Source organism: Papio anubis, chromosome 13 (assembly GCF_008728515.1).
Source record: "Papio anubis isolate 15944 chromosome 13, Panubis1.0, whole genome shotgun sequence".
Classification (NCBI taxonomy): domain Eukaryota; kingdom Metazoa; phylum Chordata; class Mammalia; order Primates; family Cercopithecidae; genus Papio; species Papio anubis.
The window spans coordinates 5,316,055-5,335,647 of record NC_044988.1 but is presented as its reverse complement, the minus strand read 5'-3'; the positions used below and the strand labels follow the sequence as shown (position 1 = coordinate 5,335,647).

The following is a 19,593-nucleotide window of genomic DNA, read 5'->3' as shown; positions in this document are numbered from 1 at the left end:
AATACAGAAACACTGAAAACAGAAGACAATCAGTGAATACTTGACTAAAGTCTACAGAACACAATGAAGGGAAAGAACAAACGACTGTTATGCTTAACTCAGCATCTGAATCACCTGAATATAATCTTGTCATTTTTCAGGCCAAATGAGGTGGCTCACGCCTGTAATCCCAGCACCTTGGGAGGCTGAGGAGGGCGGATTACCTGAGGTCAGGAGTTCCAGACTAGTCTGGCCAACATGGTGAAACCTTGTCTGTACTAAAAATACAAAAATTAGCCAGGCATGGTGGTAGGCGCCTGTAATCCCAGCTACTCGGGAGGTTGAGGCAGGGGAATTCCTTGAACCCAGGAGACGGAGGTTGCAGTGAGCCAAGATCACACCATTGCACTTCAGCCTGGGTGACAAGAACGAAACTCCATCTCAAAATCATCATCATCATCATCATCATCTTGTCATTTTCTTGTGAATTTCTTCCAGAGATATTTTGTACATATAGAAGCAAATGCGTATATTTAGAAATCATTATTTCTCAAGAAGCATTCCTGCATGAAATTCGAGATGTTTCTACTCTTTTCCTAATGTAAACATTGGTGCAGCTAATATACTTTTATAAGGGACTGCACATGTGTGCTAGTGTGTCTGAGAGGTCAATCTTCAGGCACAGATGTGATTATTCTCAGAGGCCCTTCCAAGTGGCACTCCCAGCTGTTAAATCCTCTGCATACCATTTATCAGGTTTTAATCTTTCAGTGATCCGGTGGGTTAAAATGGTATCTCATAGTTGAGTTCTTATTTCTCTTACTATGGATCTGGTTGAATATCTCATATATTTTACAGCCCTGTATGCTGCTTTTTCTGGAACTGCTTGTATCTTTTACTTTTGTTTCTACTGTATTGTAGGTCTTTCGCTTAATGACTTTTAGGAGTTCTTTATGCATAAGGGAAACTATGTGCTATGACTTACAACTATTATTTTCCAATTTGTAATTTGCTTTTGATGGTTTTGCCATGAAGACTTTTTGTTACGTCACTGGGTTTATCCATCTCTTCTCCTTTTTTTTTTTTTTTTTTTAAGATGAAGTCATTCAAGTGATTCTCCTGCCTCAGTCGCCCAAGTAGCTGGGATTACAGGCACCCACAACTATGCCTGGCTAATTTTTGTATTTTAGTAGAGACAGGGTTTCATCATGTTGGCCAGGCTGGTCTTGAACTCCTGACCTCAGGTGATCTGCCCACTTCGGCCTCCCAAAGTGCTGGGATTACAGGCATGAGCCACCGCACCTGGCCATCTCTTCTTAACAGCCTTCTGGCTTTTGTGTTATAGTTACTTCTGCATTCGCAGAAAAATTCTTCCTTCATTTCCACTGTTCATTTTAGGACCATTATGGTTTATTTTGTTGTTGTTGTTGTTTTGTTTTTATTTATTTTTTGTTGAGATGGAGTCTCACTCTGTCACCAGGCTGAAGTGCAGTGGCGCAATCTCGGCTCACTGCAACCTCCGGCTCCTGGGTTCAAGTAATTCTCCTGCCTCAGCCTCCCAAGTAGCTGGGACTACAGGTGCACACCAGTACTCCCAGCTAATTTTTGTATTTTTAGTAGAGACAGGGTTTCACCATGTTGGCCAGGATGGTCTCGATCTCTTGACCTCATGATCCGCTCGCTTCAGCCTCCCAAAGTGCTGAGATTACAGGTGTGAGCCACTGCACCTGGCCAGTTTCTTTATTTTCAAATTTTTTTAAAAAAATTTGCATTTGAAAATCTGGTATGTTTAGTGTTTATAGTACTTGTTAAGTATGAGATGCGATCCCACTGAATATTTTGCTGGCATTAATTGAATAGTCCACCTTTCCCCTATCAAATTTGAAATGCCACTGATTTCTTTAACTATGTTTAGATCTCATTAATACTTAATACTTGGTATTCTCTAAACTTTTTCCAATTTGGGTAAGTATTCAATGGCAATACATTGTGATTTTAACTTCCATTGGCCTGCCTACTGAAGAGATTGAACATCTTTTCAAATGTTTTTCAGACATTTGGATTTTCTCTTCTGATGTGTGCCTGTTGATGTTTTTTACTCATTTTTCTTTTCTTTTTTTTTTTTCCGATACAGAGTCTTGCTCTGTCACCGAGGCTAGGGTGCAGTGGCACGATGTTGGCTCACTGCAGCCTCTGCCTCCCAGGTTCAAGCAATTCTTCTGTCTCAGCCTCCCGAGTACCTGGGATTACATGTGCCCACCACCACGCCCAGCTAATTTTTATATTTTTAGTAGAGATAGGGTTTCACCATGTTGGCCAGGCTGGTCTTAAAACTCCTGACGTCGTGATCTGCACACCTCAGCCTCCCAAAGTGCTGGTATTACGGGCATTACCCACTGCCCCCAGCCTTTACTCATTTTTCTGTTATGTAATTTTTTAAAATTGATTTTTACAGATTCATTATATCTCATAGATACTAACCTCTTGCTGGTTATACCTATGACTCTGTGTTACAGGTTTTCAGTTGATTCTCTTGAATTTTTTAGGCTCATGTGGATCATATGAAAATGGTAATTTTGGCCAGGCTCAGTGGCTCATGCCTGTAATCCCAGCACTTTGGGAAGCTGAGGCAGGTGGATCACCTGAGGTTGGGAGTTCGAGACCAGCCTGGCCAACATGGCAAAACCTGGTCTCTACTAAAAAGATAAAAATTAGCTGGGCGTGGTGATGGGCGCCTGTAATCCCAGCCGCTTGGGAGGCTGAGGCAGGAGAATCGCTTGAACCTGGGAGGCAGAGGTTGCAGTGAAACTCCATCTCAAAAAAAAAAAAAGAAAAAAGAATATGATAATTTGACCTTCTCTTTAATTGCTTTTGAGAGACTAGCTCTTTGTTTGAAAGACATTTTGTAAATCTTTAGTATCTAGACAGCTGGACTATTTATTGTTTAGTCTTTCAGTTAGCTCCTATAAACCACATGAGATGAAAGTACATTTCAAATCAATAAGCCACATGACAACAAAACTAGCAGATATCGTAGAATCCTCGCCAAATTAGGAGGGTTAGGTATAAAAGCCAGCACACAACCAATCACAGGCTGCAGAAAAAGCAAGAGAGCACTCATAGGCACGGGGAGCAGCCAGTACTCCACCCTCACAGAAGCAAAGTCCCAAAATTATATACACAATTAAAAAATGATTTTCTACATAATTAATTCAAAGTTTCCTCTACAATGACTGGTACTAAGTACTTTGTACTTTTAGAAATCACGTTTTCAGGACTAGGAAAGGGTGGAAAGATGCATTTTACTTGGTGAAATCATTGGGAAATATTTTGTTGGGAAAAATGTTTTGTTGTTGAGGAAGTGCAGACAGAATTTGGGGAATACATAATTCTGTTTACATAATTACAAATTATGTATTTGGGGAATACATAATTTAATTTGGGGAATACATAATCCATCGTATTAGATAATTGGAGGAAAGGGCAGGAAAAAGAAAAAACTTTTGGACTTGAATCTTTCATGGTATTGATTTACTTTTTCTTCGATTAAATAAAAATGATACCCTGAGATACCACAAAGCAAAAAGGCATTTGGGGAGTGCCTTAGTTCATCTTAGTTCATCTTTTGCTACTATAACAGAATACCACACACTGAATAATTTATAATGAACAGGAATTTATTTCCTCACAGTTCTGGAGATTGCGAAGTCCAAGATCAAGGCACCAGCATTTGGCAAGGGACTTCTTGCTGGGTTAAAGAGAGCAAGAGGGGGTGGTTCCACTCCTGTAATAACAGCATCAGATAACCTAAATACTTCTTAAAGTTCCCACCTCTTAATACTGTTATGATGGCAGTTAGGTTTCAACATGATTTTTGGAGGAGACAAACATTAAAACCATAACAAGGAAGGAGGAGTAAATTCCTCCCGCAATCACTTTTCTTTTTGACTGGTACTTGGTACACACAGTGAGTCTCCCTAATTACATTTGGTTTTTTTGTAAGGCAGCCTGATACCTTTCTTTCTTCTCTAATGTGGGGAAAAGCTACATTAAGCAGAAAGATTACCTTCTATAAGTTAATAAGGGATTATATAGTTTGAGATACATTTATAAAACATTATAAAACATCTGGAATGTTTTATAAATGATTACTATGAGAACAATGAAAATTTAATTACAAAAATGTACCCTAGGCTGGGTGTGGTAGCTCACGGCCTGTAATCCCAGCACTTTGGGAGGCCGAAGCAGGCGGATCACTTGAGGTCAGAAGTTCAAGACCAGTGTGGTCAACATGGCAAAACCCCAACTCTACTAAAACTACAAAAATTAGCTGGGCTCAGTGGTGCATGCCTGTAATCCCAGCTACTTGGGAGGCTAAGGCAGGAGAATCACTTGAACCCGGGAAGCAGAGGTTGCAGTGAGCCAAGATTGTACCATCACACTCCAGCCTGGGTGACAGAGCAAGACTTCATCTTAAAAAAAAAAAACAAGTATACATTTTTTTAAACATCAACTGTTTAAAATACACATATCTTACACTTTGTGCTCACCTTCCTTTAAATATCATTCCCAAAGCACAGTAATTCTAGCTTTGCAAAGATTGAAGTCAGTGTACAAAAATCAATGTTATTTCTATATACTAGAATGAATAATTGGAGACCGGGCGTGGTGGTTCACCCCTGTAATCCCAACACTTTGGGAGGCCGAGGTCGGTGGATCACACGGTCAGGAGTTCAAGACCAGCCTGGCCAATGTGGTGTGAAACCCCATCTCTACTAAAAATACAAAAATTAGCTGGGCATGGTGGCGCATACCTGTAGTCCCAGCTACTTGGGAGGCTGAGGCAGAAGAATCGCTTGAACCCAGTAGACCAAGGTTGTAGTGAGCCGAGATTGTGCCCCTGCACTTCAGCCTGGGCGACTGGGCGAGACTCCGTCTCAAAAAAAAGAAAAAGAATGAATAATTGGAGATGGAAATATTTAGTTAACATCTAATAAGATTTGTGTAAGAATTGCATGCTGAAAATTGCAAACATTGAGGAAGATCTAAATAAAGTATTGGCAAAAGGATAGACACTTGAGCCGTGGAATAAAGTTCAGATATAGGCTTACAAATTTCTGATTAATTTATTTTTGCCAAAGGTAAGTCAGCGGAGAAAGAATCATGTTTTTAACAAATATTGGGATAAAATCTCATTCAGAAAAGTAAAACTTAAAAAAAAAGGAATTGTTAAATTTGGAGGAAAACATCCAGAGATGCAAGACGGTTCAAACCTTAATATTTTAAAGTTTTCTGAGCCTGGTGCGGTGGCTCACACCTGTAATCCCAGCACTTTGGGAGCCTGAAGCGGGCAGATCACTTGAGGTCAGGAGTTCAAGAAGTTCAAGACCAGCCGGGTAACATGGCGAAACCCCATCTCTATTAAAAATACAAAATTAGTGTGGCATGGTGGTGTACGCCTGTAATCCCAGCTACTCAGGAGGCTGAGGCAGGAGAATTGCTTGAACCTGGGAGGTGGAGATTGCAGTGAGCCAAGATCACGCCCCTGCACTCCAGCCTGGACAGCAGAGCGAGACTCCATCTCAAAAATAAAATAAAATACAAAGTATACTGTACACTGTGTACAACCTTAGATGTGTTTTGGCAATGCTTGGTAGACATAGTCCAGGGATGAAACTCTCATCAGGCAATCTACAGTCATCTTTTTCAAGATTCAGATGTTTGTCTTTATAACCCTTATTTTTCATTTTGTTTTATTTATAAATCCCCAAGGTTGAGAGTGATTAAAAATACTGTCTGACCATTTTATAAAACCATTCTCAAGTGGGCCCTGGTGTTGATTTCTCCTATTACCTTAGATTCTACTGCAATCGTTTACTTTTTAATTAAAAATGTTATTTTGATTCCATTATTGAGTCACATGCAGTTGTGAGAAATAATACAGAAAGATCCCATGTACCTTTTACCCAGTTTCCCCTAATGATAACATCTTGCAAAACTGTGGTACAGTATTACAATCAGGATGTTGAAGTTGAGATAGTAGAATTACAGAACATTTTTATTCCTGCAAGAGTTTAACATGTTGCCCTTTTGTAGGTACATAAATCTCTTGCTCTTCCCCCTTCACCTTTAGCCCCTGGCAACCACTAATCTTTTCTCAATTTTTACAGTTTTGTTATTTCAGGAATGTTATAGAAACGGAATCATACAATATATAACCTTTTGGAAATGTGTCACTAAACGTAATTCTCTGAGGATTCATTTGAGGTGCTGCATGTATCACTGGTTTATTCCTTTTTATTACTGAGTGATATTCCATGAAATAGATGTACCACTGTTGGTTTAACTGTCCACTGAAAAAACATCTAGGCTGCCTCCAGTTTGGGCTAATACTAATAAACTTGTTCTAAACATTCATGTACAGGTTTTTGTGTCAACATGAGTCTTCATTTCTCTTGGGTACATGCCCCGAGTATAATTGCTGGGTCATACGGTAAGTGCATGTTTAGTTTTTAAACACATGCCAAACTATTTTCCAAAACAGCTGTACCATTTTACATTCCCACGAACAGCGTATGAGTGATTCAGTTTCTCAACATCCTCACTAGCATTTGAGGTTTTAACACATTTTTATTTTAGCCATTCTAATAGGTATGTAGTGGTATATTACTGTGGTTTTAATTTGCATTTCCCAAGTAGCTAATGATGTTCAGAATCTTTTCACGTGCTTATTTGCTATCTGTGTATTCTCTTTAGTGAAATGTCTGTTCGTGTCCTTTGCCCATTTTCCCATTGAATTGTTCATTTGCTATTGCGTTTCATGAGTTCTAGATACTAGAACTAGGAGTACCTTTGTAGGATATGTAGTTTGCAAAGATTTTCTCCATTCTGTTGCATGCCTTTTCATCTTCTTAGCATCTTTCAGAGAGCAAAAGTTTTAAATTTTGGTGAAGTCCAGTTTATTGATTCTTTTTTTCTTTTATGGATCATGCTTTTGTTGTCATATCTAAGAACTCTTTACAAAATCCTAGCTCTCAAAGATTTTCATCTATGTTATTTTCTAAAAGTATAGCTTGACATTTTACTTTTATGATTCATTTTGAGTTAATGTTTATATAGGGTTTGAGAGGTTTTTTTATGGATATTCAATTGCTCTGGTACCATTTTTTTAAAAGACTGTCTTTCCTTCAGTAATTGCTTTGGTGCCTATGTCAAAAATAAATTGTCTGCACTCAATGCTATATCTGGCTTTTCTTTTTCAGTTCTCTTTATTTTTATGTCTGTCTTCCTGACAACACAACCTAGTCTTGATTACTATAGTTGTATCATAAGTCTTGAAATCAAGTAGAATGATTTTTCTCACTGTATTCTTTTTTCAGAATTATTTTGGCTGTTCTAGTTCCTTTGCCTTTCTTCATAAATTTTAGAATGATCTTGTCTGTGTCTATAAGAAATCTGGCCACGTGTGGTGGCTCACACTTGTAATCCCAGCACTTTGGGAGGCTAAGGCAGGCGGATCACTTGAGGACAGGAGTTCAAGACCAGCCTGGCCAACATGGTGAAACCCCATCTCTACTAAAAATACAAAAAAATTAGCCGGGCATGGTGGCAGGTGCCTGTAATCCCAGCTACTCAGGAGGCTGAGGCAGGAGAATCACTCAAACCCAGGGGGCAGAGTTTGCAGTGAACAGAGCTCATGCCTTTGCAATCCTGCCTGGGCAAGAAGAGCGAAACTCTGTCTCATAAATAAATAAAGTAAATCTTGCTGGGATTTTTGGTAGGAATTACATTAAAACTGTATATCAATTTGCCCTTTTCTTTTCTTTTCTTTTTTTTTTTTTTTTTTTTTGAGACAGAGTCTCACTGTGTTACCCAGGCTGGAGTGCAGTGGCACGATCTGGGCTCACTGCAAGCTCCGCCTTCCGGGTTCACGCCATTCTCCTGCCTCAGCCTCCTGAGTAGCTGGGACTACAGGTGCCCGCCACCATTCCCGGCTAATTTTTTGTATTTTTGGTAGAGGCAGGGTTTCCCTGTGTTAGCCAGGATGGTCTCGATCTCCTGACCTAGTGATCTGCCCACCTCGGCCTCCCAAAGTGCTGGGATTACAAGCATAAACCTCCACATCCAGCCCCCAGTTTGCCTTTTTTAATTGGGTTTTTGTCTTATTATACGTTGTAAGGGTTCTTTTATATTCTGGATATAAGTCCTTTATCAAATATATAGCTTGTAATATTTTTCTTCTAGTGTATGATTAGTCTTTTTCTTTCTTTTTGTCTTTTTTCTTTTCTTTTTCTTTTTTTTTTTTTTTTTTTGACAGAGGCTTGCTTTGTTGCCCAGGCTGGAATGCAGTAGTAGGTTCTTGGTTCACTGAAACTTCTGCCTCCTGGGCTCAAGTAATCTTCCCACCTCAGCCTCCCGAGTAGCTGAGACCACAGGCATATGCCATCACACCCAGCTAATTTTTGTATTTTTTGTAGAGAGGGTTTTGCCATGTTGCTCAAGCTGATCTTGAATTCCTGGGCTTAAGCGATCCACTCTCCTCCCAAAGTGTTGGGGTTACAGGCATGAGCCCTTGTGCCCAGGCTTTTCATCTTCTTAATAGCCTTTTGACACATAAATATTAATTTTATAAAGTCTAATTTATAAATTATCTTTTGGAGACACTGTCTCACTGTTGCCCAGGCTGGTGTGCAGTGGCGCAATCACAACTTACTGCAACTTTAACCTCCCAGGCTCAAGTGATCCTCCCACCTCAACCTCCAGTGATTCTCCCTCCTCAGCATCTCGAGTAGCTGAGACCACAGACATGTGCCTCCACACCTGGCTAATTTTTTTTATTGTTTGTAGAGATGAGGTCTCCCTATGTCGCCCAGTCTGGTCTTGAACTTCTAGGCTCAAGCAATCCTCCCACCTCAGCTTCCCATAGTGCTGGGATTACAGACGTCAGCCACTGCACTGGGACCAGTTTATGAATTTTTATCTTTTATTATTCATGCTTTTGGTGTCAAGTCTAAGAACTCTTTGCCTAAGGTCTTAAATATTTTTTCCTGTTTCTTCCAGAAGTTTTATAAGTTTTATCTCTTGTGTTTAGGTCTATGATCTACTTTGATTTAATTTTTGTGTGTGGTGTGAGGTTAGGATCTAAGTTCACTTTTTTGCATATGAATATCCAATTGTCTCTGCACCATTTGTTAAAAAGACAGTTGTTAAAAGTTGTCTTTTAACTTTTTTAATTTTAACTTTTTAATTGTCTTTAAAAAGACAATTGTAAAAAGACATGTTAAAAAGTTCTGTTCTGTTGATCTGTGTGTCTGCCTTATACCAGTCTCACGCTCTCCTAATTAGGGTAGTTTTACAGTAAGTTTTGCCATTGGGGAGTATACATCCTCTAATTTTGTTGTTCTTTTTCCAAATTGTTTTCACTGTTGTAAGTCCTTTGCATTTTCATATAATTTTTGAGATTGGTGTGTCTACATCTACCATCATAAGATTTCATGATGATTGAGTGCTTAGTATTTAAACATTGCATTTAAACTGCTTCATTTTTGACTGGATGTGGTGGTTCTTGCCTGGAATCCCAGCACCGTGAGAGGCCAAGGCAGGTGGATCACTTGAGGTCAGGAGTTTGAGGCCAGCCTGGCCAACATGGTGAAACCCCGTCACTACTAAAAATATAAAAGTTAACTGGGCATGGTGGCATGTGCCTGTAATCTCAGCTTCTTGGGAGGCTGAGGTGGGAGAATCTCCTGAACCTGGGAGGCAGAGGTTGCAAAGCCGAGGTTGCATTACTGCACTGCAGCCTGGGTGACAGAGCGAGACTCCATCTCAGTCAACCAACCAACCAACCAATCAATCAATCAATAATCTGCTTCATTTGTTATTGTTACATGGTATGGCCTTAGTAAATGCGTGGTGCTGTTCTTTTGTTCTTATTAAGGTTTTCCAGTACGGTGAAGTGACTTAGATTCTTTTGTATATAAAGCACAATTCTGTTTGTCCTAGTTTTCAAATATTTCATCTTTTTGTTTTCCTAAGTATTTTTATTAGTCAGATTCTGTGTTATTATTTTTTCTTCTAGTTAGATGTTATTGTCTAAATTTTTACCATATAATTAGCAGTGGTTTAAGACTATTTTAAAGTAGACCTGGCTTTGATGTCTTTATTTTCAGACTTCTATAACTTATTAGAATAAGACTGCCCTCCCATGGTGAAAATTAGGTAATTTTTTTCAGTAAATTTAATGGGCTTATTTTTGGAAAAAATCATTTAAAATGTGTACATTTTTAAAATATGTGGGAAATAAGCAATAAGCTATTCTGTGTTTCCAAATAAACAGAAATTGTAGAAACCTCTCCCCCCCCCTCCAGCCCACACTAGCTATGAAGTCACAGTGGCTGACTGTGGGAGGCCCTGGCCACAGCTTTTCATGAGTTGGTGGTCTTAAGTCACCTGTCTCTCTGGAGAATCAGTTTTATAATCTTAAAATGAAGAGGTTTCAATGAGGCTGCTCCACATCTAAACTTGTGTGGCTCCTTTGGCTTTCTATGCCACCTTCTGTTTGTCTTCCTCTTATTTTATGGGATATCGCTTTGTATCTAGTCCTCTTTCTCAATCCCATGTTAAAATTCTTGGAATGCCCTTGTGTCTTATTGGTCTGATCCCCTCTATATTTTCTGTAGAATTATGTAATATTGCCACAAGTACCATTTGGGTGAAAGGAACTCTTTGGTCTTCAAAGTATTGAAATGATTGTAAGTATGGATAAGCATGGTGAATATAGAGAGTCTGTTACTTATGTTTATTCAGATTAATAGTTGCAGTGGCCTCCCCTTACCCACAGTTTTGCTTTCCCCCATTTTAGTTACCCGTGGTCAACCATGGTCCAAAAATATTAAATGGAAAATTCCAGAAAGAAATAATTCATAAATTTCAAATTGCATGCTCTTTTGAGTAGCCTGATGAAGTCCCGTGTTGTCCAGCTCTGTCTAGCCCAGGACATAAATCATCCCTTTGTGGAACATATCCACACTATATATACTCCCTTCCCGTTAGTCACTTAGGGTTATTAGATCACCTGTCATGGTATCCTAGTGCTTATGTTGTAGTAACCCTTATGTCAAAGAGAATCTGTAACAAGGGTGTCCAATCTTCTGGCTTCCCTGGACCACGTTGGAAGAATAAGAATTGTCATGGGCCACACATAAAACACACTAACACTAGTGATAGCTGATGAGTTTAAATAAATAAATAAATAAATCCCGGAAAAACTCATCATGTTTTAAGAAAGTTTATGAATTTGCGTTGGGCCACATTCAAAGCCATCCTGGGCTGCAGTGGGCCATGGCTATGGGTTGGACAAGCTTGATCTATAAAGTGCTTCCCTTAAGTGAAAAGGTAAAGGTTCTCAACTTAATAAGGAAAGAAAAAGAATGGTGTGGTGAGAGTGCTAAGTTCTGTAGTAAGACCACATCTCCTATCTGTAAAATTGTGAAGAAGGAAAAAGAAACTAGTTTATTTTCTTGTTGCACCTCAGACTGCGAAAGTTATGATCACAATTCATGCATAAGTATTTAGTTAAGAGGGAAAAGGCATTAAATCTGTGAGTGGAAGACGTGAGCAGAAATGTGTTTTGGTTGACAACAATCAGGTTTCGTACTTGCTGTGGTTTCAGGCATCTACAGGGGATGTCTTAAAACATATCCCCCATGGTAAAACCAAGACTGTTGTTCAGTAAGTCCTCACTTATCATCATCAGTTGGTTCTTCGAAACTGAGACTTTAAGTGAAATGACCTATAATGAAACCGATTTTACCATAGGCTAATTGTTACCAAACAAGTGTTAAGTTCCTGTGGCATATTTCTGGTTATAAAATTGTCACCGAACTTCCTAATAAAGACACAAAACATATCTAATATTAAACATTGAAATAAATGTGAGCTATATGTATGTTTAAGAAAAGGTTAATAAAAAACAAGTGCATGAATTTTCATCTTTTATTAGTCATACTTTTGGATGTTAGTTACATGACATGTAACTACAGTGTTAAAATTAATCAAGCTACATATTTATCATCTATGTACTTTTCTATACATATATTAAACATCAATAGAAAATTTATAAGAAGTCAACAATATGGATTCAACTACTAATTTATAGGAAATGCAGCGGACAGAGGAATATGTTAAAGTACACCACAAGTACGCAATCAGCAAAATCTAGACTGTGGGAAATGCCTGGTGAAGCAAACAACTTGGTTTCTCCATCAGATTAAATGTAAGGAAGAAAAAAAGGGATGAAGGGGAAATGTATAGGTTGAAAAAGACTTAAAAGGTATATTGACCAGGTGCAGTTGCTCACACCTGTAATCCCCACACTTTGAGAGGCCGAGGCAGGTGGATCACTTGAGCCCAGGAGTTCAAGACCAGCCTGAGCAACATAACAAGACTCCACCTCTACAAAAAATACAAAAATTAGCCTGGCGTGGTAGCGCGTGCCTGTAGTCCCAGCTGCTCAGGAGGCTGAGGCACGAGAATCACTTGAACCGTGGAGGTGGAGGTTGCAGTGAGCCGAGATCGCACCACTGCACTCCAGCCTGGGTGCCAGAGTGAGACTCTTAGGAAACAAAGCAAAACAAAACAAAGACTTAAAACATATATCAGCTTATGACATCTGTGTGCCCTTGTTTGGATACTGACTCAAACAGACAAAGGAGTTTAAAACTTGTGGAATAGTTGGCAAGTTGAACATTTGGTGAGTTTGATGATATAAGGAAATAGTGTCAATTATTTTTTGGTATGGTAATTGTATTGTAGTTAATGTTTTAAAAAGTAGAGGGAGGTATTCTTTCTAAGGCCAAAATAACCCCTACACCAAAATTTGAGAAGAGCATCACAAGAAAATAAAATTGTAGGCCAGTAAACCACAAATAGTAAATAAAACATTGTAAGTTAAAATTTAGATATATATAAAAATGAGGCCGGGCACAGTGGCTCACACCTATAATCCTAGCACTTTGGGAGGCCAAGCTGGGCAAATCTCCGGAGGTCAGGCGTTCGAGACCAGCCAGACCAACATGGAGAAAACCCATCTCTACTAAAAATTTAAAAATTAGCCAAGCGTGGTGGCGCGTGCCTGTAATCCCAGCCACTTGGGAGGCTGAGGCAGGAGAATCACTTGAACCTGGGAAGCAGAGGTTGCAGTGAGCCGAGATTGTGCCATTGCACTCCAGCCTGGACAACAAGAATTAAAATCTGTCTCAAAAAAAAAGAAAAAAAGAGATACTCCATTATGATCAAGTGGGATTTGTACCAGGAACTCCAAATTGGTTTGAAAAAGCCCATTGTGATTCATAATATTAACAGAATAAAAGAAAATTATATGAACATCTTAGTAAATAAAAAACATTTGATATGGCTGGGCGCAGTGGCTCACACCTGTAATCCCAGCACTTTGGGAGGCCAAGGTGGGCAGATCATGAGGTCAGGAGATCGAGACCATCCTGGCTAAAACAGTGAAACCCCATCTCTACTAAAAATACAAAAAAAAAAAAAAAAAATTAGGCGTGGTGGCGGCGCCTGTAGTCCCAGCTACTCGGGAGGCTGAGGCAGGAGAATGGCGTGAACCCGGGAGGTGGAGCTTGCGGTGAACCAAGATTGCGCCACTGCACTCCACCAGCCTGAGTGACAGTGCAAGACTCTGTCTCAAAAAAAAAAAAAAAATTGATACAATTAAACACACCATTATCATGATGAAAATGTTTAGGAAGGTGACTTAATTTGATAGAGGGTATCTACAAAAATACCACTAACATAACATGAGGAAATACTCAACTCTTCTCACCAAAAATTGAGAACAAGATAAGAATGTCTACTTTCATCACTCCTATTCAGGTTTATACTGGAGCTCCTAGCAGTGAGATACAGAAAAGAAGAAATAAAAGGTACAAAAGTGGGAAAAAAGGAATAAAAACTAACTTTAATTACAGTAGACATAATTTTATTTATGAAATCCCAAAAGAATATACAAGCAAACTATTAGAATTAATAAGTGAATTTAGCAAGACTACTGATTATAATTTCAATATAAAAATATCAATTTTTACCATATACTACCAATACATAATTGGAAAATAAAACTTTAAAAGATCATTTATAATAGCATCTGAGCTGTCACCAACCTGGGGTAACTCTAAAAAAAATGGTGTAAGACTTTTATCAGAACACTACAAAAAGAAGAATATAGCAGATAAAAACACATTGTGTTCCTAAGGTGTGAATAAAATTTTTTTCTTTTCCTTCACTAATAAGCATTATTCAGTGATTTCATTTAGAAAAATATATGGAACCAAGGCAGCATGTTAGCCTTGGGGAGGGGGAGAGAAGATGCAAAGATGACTAACACACAGTCCTTGCAACCAAGATATCTAAAATCCTCTGGAGAATATGAAAGAACAGACCAAGCTGGGCAACAGAGTGGGGCTCTGTCTCTTTAAAAAAAAAAAAAAGAAAGAAAGAGAAAGAGGGAGGGAGAGAAAGAAAGAGAAAAAAAGGAATGAAGAGATGGAGAGAAAAAGGGAGGGCTGGAAGAATAGTCAAATATGTATTCATCTCAGCTCAGTAAATCAGCACTTTACAGAAGATAAAGTAAACAGAGTAGCTACCTGTGGGGACATCTGGCCTTCTAAATGTTTCAAAACAAAGGAATGAGTTTCTTGCATGACTCAGCTTCGAGCTTAACTTTTCCTCTTTAACATAGTGTAGCAAACCCCAAACTTTTTGGCACCAGGGACCAGTTTTGTGGAATACAGTTTTTCCACAGATGGGCATGAGGAAGGAGGGAATGGTTTCAGGGTGATTCAGTTGCATTACATTTATTGTGCACTTTGTTTCTATTATTATTACATTGTAATATATAATGAAATAATTATACAGATCACCATAGTGCAGAATCAATAGGAACCCTAAGCTTGTTTTCCTGCAACTAGATGGTCCCACCTGGGGGTGATGGAAGATAGTGACAGGTCATCAGACAGTAGATTCTCATAAGGAGCGTACAACCTAGATCCCTCACATGTGCAGTTCATAATAGGGTTTGCGCTCCTATGAGAATCTAATGCCACTGCTGATTTGACAGTAGGTGGAGCTCAGGCAGTAACACAAGCAATGGGAAGTGGCTGTAGATACAGATGAAGCTTCACTCACTTGCCCCCTGCTCACCTCCTGCTGTGTATTCCAGTTCGTACCAGTTATGGTCCATGACCCTAGGGTTGTAGACCCCAGGCATAGTGAATTTGGGGTCTGGAGATTTTATTTTACTTTCACATATTCCAATAAGAATGTGATTGTGATACAGTGACTGAGGATAAAAAGGAAGGAATGGATGCAAGAAGCATGAGAAGGTAGGGCAGGACCTGGCACCCGACTGTCCGTAGAGATGCAGGAAGATTAGAAATCAGCTGAGCAACTAACTCCTAGAAGTTTAGAACCTGCACAGTTAGGAGGAAAAACAGACTTAATAGGGACCTTATGAGTTTGAAGGAAATTGTTTATGATGTTCATTTTGATTGAGTTTTATGCCACCAGATGTTTAAGTTTGCTTCTGAAAATTTGCTACTTGTGAATGAGGTAAGTGTTTGAGATGTGGATTTTGAAGGACTCACCCTAAAGGTAATGATTACAATGGATGAAATCGTTAGGGAATAGAGAGAAGATACCAAGTGAAGGATATTGGGGAACACTGCCACTAAAGGACAAACGGAAAAGCATAATGTGTGTTAGCAAAGTTGTAATCGCCCAAGGGTTTCTTCCAGCCAGCTGCACAAATGAAGACCACAGCATTGTAGTAAAGAGTTTAATAGACACAAGGCTGGCCACACCACGCGGGAGATGGAGTTAGTACGCAAATCATCTTGTGGGTTAGGGGTTTTTCTTTTTTTCTTTCTTTCTTTTTCTTTTTTTTTTTGAGACAGAGTCTTGGTCTGTCACCCAGGAGGCTGGCGTGTAGTGGCACAATCTCTGCTCATTGCAACCTCCGCCTCCCAGGTTCAAGCAATTCTCCTGCCTCAGCCTCCCAGGTAGCTGGGATTACAGGTGCCCACCACTATACCCAGCTAATTTTTTGTATTTTTGGTAGAGACGAGGTTTCACCATTTTGGCCAGGCTGGTTTCGAACTCCTGAGGGTTAGGGGATTTTCAAAGGCAGTTTTGGGGAAGTGGTCAGGGAGGCAAGACTTGCTGCAGGTTGGTTGGGGCAGAGATGAAATCCTATGATTTCATCTGGATTGGAAGGTTCAGGTGAAGCCATAGTTGTCAGCCATGCAAAAACACCTGGAAAAGTATCTCAAAAAGCCAGTCCACAATAGTTATATTATTTGCAGGCACAGCTGACAATCTATGTCTACACCTTAGCAGAATCAGTCTCCTCTCTTCCCCAAGTTCATGGCCTTTCATTAGCTTTGCAAAAGAAGATGAGTTTTGGGCAAGGTCTGTTATCATTCAAACTATAGCCTAAATGTCTTCCAAAGTTAGCTCAGCCCAATAGCACAGTAATAATTTAAGGAAAGGGAAGATGGAGGCTGGGTTAGCTCAGATCTTTTTTACTGTCATAATTTTCTCATTGATATATTTGCAAAGGCGATTTCAAAGTGAACAGAGATTTTCAAGAAAAATAGTGTGTCATCATAGTTAAAAGCATGGAACTAGACTGCTGTATTCAAATCCCAGATCTGCCACAAGTGATTTAATTTCCTTAGCTCCTATACCTAAAAAAACAGATATAAGTAAAGGTACCTCATAGGGTTGTTATAAGGATTAAAAGTAAGGCATTTATAAGAATGTCTGAAAATGTTATTTAAACATCAGTGGTATGTTTTGGATCTGTCCCCACCCAAATCTCATGTCAAATTTTAATCTCCAGTGTTGGAGGTGGGGCCTGGTGGGAGGTGATTGGATCATCGGGGTGGATTTTCCCCTTGGAGCAGTTCTGGTGATAGTAAGTGAGTTGTCATGAGATCTGGTCATTTAAAAGTGTGTGGCACCTCCCCTTTCTCCAGCCATGTGGAATGCTGCTCCCCCTTCTCCTTCCACCATCATTGGAAGCTTCCTGAGGCCTCCCCGGGAGCAGACTCCACCATGCTTCCTATACAGCCTGCAGAACCATGAGCTAGTTAAACATTATTGCTTTATAAATTACCCAGTGTCGGGTATTTCTTTATAGCAGTTCGAGAATGGACTAATAAAATCAGCTATTATTGTTTAATGTTATTTGTGTAAGATAATTTTGGTAAAATAGATTCAGGAGAATTGTTAGGTCAGCTGCAACAGATTAAGGTTCATGTGAGTAGAAAGGTAATACTGAGGTAAGGCAATTCTTTCAAAAAGTAATGGAATTGTGAATGAAAGAAATAGTATGGCAGCTTAAGGGAGAACAAAATTGAAATTTCTTTTAAAAAGCTTTTGGAATGCTGAGTGTGGTAGCTCATGCCTATAATCCCATCCAGTCTGGAGTCTGAGGCAGGAAGATTGCTTAAGCCTAAGAGTTTGAGACCAGCCTGGACAATTTGTGGAGAGACCTCATCTCAGGAAAAAAAAAAAAATGTTTTGGTGACTTCTAAATACCTCATGATAAAGAAAATCACTTCAGTAATTTAGTCCGTCATAAACCCAGTAAATAGTAAGTCATTTGTTTTCAGTCTTTAATGGATTTTTCCAGTGGCTAATATTTTATATTCACCATAAAATATGTTTGTGGCAGTAAATGTTAATGCAGTTTTGGTTGTTTATGATTTTTATTAGTGATTTGTTTTTTGCAAACTTAAAACCAAAAATGGCTAACAGCTGTAAGATGGAAAATACAAACATAAACCTCAGTAAATTAATTGCAGGGATTTCAAGAATCATTTCCAGTATTTTAAAATTTTGGTTTTGTCGTTTCTTTTTATAAAAAGATTAACTTAGCTACTTTAAATTCCACTATTCAGATCGTAGATAAATCTGTTTTTTATTCTAACCTTAGTGTTTACCTTATGATTTTAATGATTAATTTCAAGATGTTGGGTTTTTTCAATGTCAATAAACATTTTTTACTTTTACATATGTTCTTATAAGTGCCATGATATCACAATTTTTTGTTACATTGTAGAAAAGTTTATTTTGTTTATAAACAATTGAAACTTCAGAATATTTTAATTTTTGTGTGATTATTATAGTATTGTTTTCTTTTATCTTTAAGGACTTCATGATCTTTTATTTTTCTTTGTAAATGTTTATGGTTTACAAAGCATTGCATATATATTTTTATCATTTATTCTTCATAGCAACCTTGTTCAGTGTTGTCACCCCTACCCTTTATAGGTGAGGAAGCAGGCTCAAAGAGGTGGTGACTTGCCCAAGACTATAAATGGAACTGGATTTCCAAGTCAAAGTTCTGCAACCCTGGGCACTACTGGTTGTAGCACTACTGGTAGTTAACCTTTATTATTAAAATCATACTATCATCATCCCTCTACTCATACCATGATCTTCCCTCGTTTTTTGCTCAAAAAAGTAGCAGTTTTGTTCTGGGTTTCCAGATATGTCATTTTAGAAGTTGACTAACTTTCCTGTAAAGCTGTTGTTTGCAACCTGCTGAGATTTTGCCCTGCCTTCCACCACTCCCCTCAGTGACATTTGTCAATATGTGGAGAAATTGATTGTCAGAACTGTAGAGGAGAGGTAGAGGGGAGGATGGGCACAGTGGCTCACGCCTGTAATCCTAATACTTTAGGAGGCTAAGGCTTGGAGGATTACTTGTAGCCAGGAGTTCAATATTAGCCTGGGCAACAAAGTGAGACCCTGTCTCCACAAAAACTTAGCTGAGCACAGTGGTATGCACTTGTAGTCCCAGCTACTTGGAAGCCTGAAGCAGGAGGATTGCTTGAGCCTAGGAGTTTGTGGCTACAGTAAGCTATGATCACACTGCTGCACTGCAGCCTGGGCAACAGAGCAAGACTCTGTCTCTTAACAAAATAAAAAACAAAAACCTGTGGGGGACAGGGGATGCAGGTGTTACTGCCATCTAGTGTGTAGAGACCAGGGTGCTACTAAAAGATGTACAGGGCAGCCCCTGCCACAAAGAATGACCAAAATGAGTGACCACAAAATGAATGACCACAAAGAATGACCGAAATGTCAAGGGAGCCAAAATTGAGTAACTCCACTCTGAAGAGTATATTTACCCATTCTTAATCTCAAAATCCAAACCCTCCATCTCTTGTATATCTGTAATGTTATTCTTTCCCCCTCGCCCCCAAATTATTTAAAATCTTGTTTTTGAGGTAGTTTAATATAAAGGTGATTATCTTTCATAGCATGGGAATTACACGGTGTATTTTAGTATTGTTATTAAGAATTTACAGTAGGCCAGACTCAGTGGCTCACACCTGTAATCCCAGCACTTTGGGAGGCAGAGACGGGCAGATCACGAGGTCAGGAGTTTGAGACTAGCCTGGCCAGCGTGGTGAAACCCCGTCTCTACTAAAGATACAAAAAATTAGCTGGGCATAGTGGCACGTGCCTGTAATCCCAGCTACTTGGGGGGCTGGGGCAGGAGAATCGCTTGAACCTGGGAGGCGGAGG

At 39.2% G+C, this 19,593-nt stretch overlaps 1 protein-coding gene across 1 annotated transcript in view; it reads left to right on the top strand.

Moving 5' to 3' along the window:
- CENPP (centromere protein P) overlaps positions 1-19,593 on the top strand; it is a 270,783-nt gene that overhangs the window by 101,739 nt on the left and 149,451 nt on the right. The gene's annotated exons all lie outside the window — the stretch shown is intronic.